We start from the raw sequence: 2932 nt of genomic DNA, 5'->3' as shown, positions 1-2932 counted from the left end.
CACAGTCGTCCCCCACTCACCACTTCAAGCTTCTCCAGGGGCTCCACCTACCCGGTCCTGATTTATTTCCACCTCTGCTGCTGTCTCCCCAGGCCCGGTCTCCCCTGCAGCTCCCAAGGCCAGGGGCCCTGTGTCTGGCCACAGGGGGTGTTCGACACATGGTCACTCACAGAAGGAGGAAGGCCTAGTTCCTGCTGGGCTCCACGCCAGGCAGGGTGCCCAGGAGGCCTCGGGGGCATTCAGCAGGGGGGGCCGCCTTCCTGGGCTGTACCCTACTGGGTGCTGCGAGGGAGGGTAAGGCTGGCTCTGGCCTGAAGGTATAAACACCAGGGAGCCAAGTAATGCCAGGACGGGCGCCCCGCCGAGCACGCGCTGCCGAGTGAGCACTGTTTGTGTCTTACCCGCTCCGAATCTTTTTTTAAAATATATTTTTATTGATTTCAGAGAGGAAGGGAGAGGGAGAGAGAGAGAGAAACATCAATGATGAGAGAGGATCATTGATTGGCTGCCCCCTGCACGCCCCCTACTGGGGATCGAGTCCGAAACCCAGGCATGTGCCCTTGACTGGGATGGAACCTGGGACCCTTCAGTCCGAAGGCCAATGCTCTATCCACTGAGCAAAACCAGCTAGGGCCCCACTCTGAATCTTTGCAGCCACCTTGGTTTGCCCATTTGACAGATGGGGAAACTGAGACTCAGAAGTAGTGAGCCCCCTAAAACTCCTCAGAGAGTGGGCATCCGGGCCCAGATTCACACTCCAGCCAGCTGGCCCCACAGCCAGCTGTGAGCCGCCCACAGCGCATGGGGGCAGGGCTGCCTCTCCCCTCCCTCTTCACGCTGGACTCAGGGCCTGAGGACAACCCTGTGAGGCCCAAAAGGCAAAGGAGAGGAGAGGCCACCAGCTGGCACTGTGGACAGGGCAGGACTCACCTAGGCCCTCAACTCCTCCTCCACGGGAGGCGCCCTGCAGGAGCGCAACAATGAAGTGCAGTGGGAGTCACCGCCTGGCCTCCAGCTCGGCTGCAAATAGCTCTGCGTGGGCAGAGGGAGAAGAGAGCCAGCTCGTCCCCTCCTGCCCTGCGCCAGAGCTCCGTGTGCCCCTGGCCGCTCACCCCTCGGCCTGTGCTGGGCAGGGGAGAAGAAGCACGACCTTGCAGGGTACCCCCGGGCCCAGGCACCGGGCTTCATTATAGCAACATGCCCAACAGCCCTGGAAGTGTCCCCCCCAGAGAGCCAGAGCTGGAGGCCCTTTCTCACTGGAGGCGACGTGACCAGGCAGAGCTGGATTCCAGCCAGATCGGTGTGACCCACAGCGCAGTGGTCACCAGGAAGCCCTATTGTCCGCAGGGGTCAGGGGTCACCCAGCAGAAGATGGGGGAGGCTGTGGGCAGCCCAGATCACCATCTGGAGCTCCTGGCTCCAGGCAGACCTGCAGAAGGCGCCCTGCAACCTGCCTGCCACCTCCTGCAGGGAGCCCCACTCGGCCTGAGCCTCCAGGGGGGTCCTGCTGCAGCCTGGCTCTGAGGCCACACATGGTGGCCCTGGGGGTGGTGGCCCCTGGCTGCACCCCAGGATCCCTCCAGCTGCCTGCTGACTCAGTCTCAGTCCGGAAGGCAGGCCGGGCAGGGCTGCCTGTCCTTGTAGGACCCTGAGATGCAGAGAGGGATGGTGACTCAATCAGGGTCGCCCCGAGCAGGTGCAGAGCTGGAACAGGTATCCCAGGGGATGGCCTTGAGGCGGGGGCCTCAGCCTGCCCCCCCAAAGGCCTTCCAGAGGACGTCTTCGCCTGTCTGAGACATTCACAGGATGTCCTTTTCCTGGTCCCATCTGGCTGCAGTGTGGGCAGGGCAGTAGGAAATGAGTGACAGAGAGTGGGAGGAGAGGAAGGCTGGTGGCAGGAACGGGAGCTCTGAGGGTCAGCTCCCAAGGATTGGCCTGACGTGTGCGCGCATGCGTGCGTGTGTGTGTGTGTGTGTGTGTGTTGTGTGTGTGTGTGATGTGTGTGGGGGTGCACGTAGAGTCCTCTGGCTCAGTATGGCCTGCCCACTGCCTGACTCCCCGAGCAGGACCCACAAGGTTCTCAGGAGTTTTCGGTCAGGTGTGGGGTGCTTTTCGAGTAAGGACAGGGAGAGGAAACAGAGGGGGTGGGGAAGGAGGAAGAGGTGCAAGGAATGCTAAGAGCTGCTGGGTCACCATGTGACCACCTTGCACAAGGTATGAGAGCACTAGTCACAATTCTCCAACGTGATTGGTCCCTGAATTGGACAAGCCTACCCTGCGGGCCACGAGAGGTGTGGGGAGAGGAGAGGGGGAGGGAGAGCAAGGGGAGAGAAGAAGAGCAGTGAGAGGACTCCCTGGGGGGGCTGGGGGACGGGTTGGGCAGGGAGGTATGGAAGAGGGAGCCAGCGGGGCATGGATTGGCCCTTAGCCGAGGCGTGCTGCCCACCCTAGCCAGTACTCGCCATGCTGGGGTGAGCTGGGGAGGGACCGCAGGGCTGGGGCCCTGACTGGTGCCCCACATGGACAGGGTGGAGGTGGACATAGAGAGACTGTGGAGCAGTACCTGGCTAAGGGCTGGACTTCCTCTGGGCAGATGGGATGGGGCACCTGAGGCTGACTGTGTGACCACAGAGGAGATCCGAGTGACCATCTGGAGGAGTCAGGCTGCTCCATGTGGTCAGACATGGGCACATGCATGCCCTCTAGGCCATGAAGACAGGTCAGGAGCACAGGGGATGGAGACCTTGGTCCCACCTGAGGGGATGGATCCTAAGCTCACATCCTTCCCCAGCCCAGAGAGTGAGCCTGGGACCCACACCCCTCCCCATCCAGGCCCAACGTGGCCCTGTCCCCAAGGTCCTTCTCTGCTGGGAGGGCTGGCACTCTTTAAAGAAGGGCCTCCTCGCTCCCCTCCTCTCCTTCCCCTCTTTCC

The 2932-nt window shown here is 62.0% G+C and overlaps 1 long non-coding RNA gene across 1 annotated transcript in view; it reads left to right on the top strand.

Moving 5' to 3' along the window:
- The window catches only part of LOC107184887, a 5807-nt gene that overhangs the window by 1128 nt on the left and 1747 nt on the right, over positions 1-2932 (top strand). The window lies entirely within an intron of this gene.

The sequence above is a fragment of the Myotis davidii genome, unplaced genomic scaffold (assembly GCF_000327345.1).
Source record: "Myotis davidii unplaced genomic scaffold, ASM32734v1 scaffold732, whole genome shotgun sequence".
Taxonomy (NCBI): Eukaryota; Metazoa; Chordata; class Mammalia; order Chiroptera; family Vespertilionidae; genus Myotis; species Myotis davidii.
Note: the sequence above shows the minus strand (reverse complement) of the source record. Positions and strands in the feature narration are given on the sequence as shown.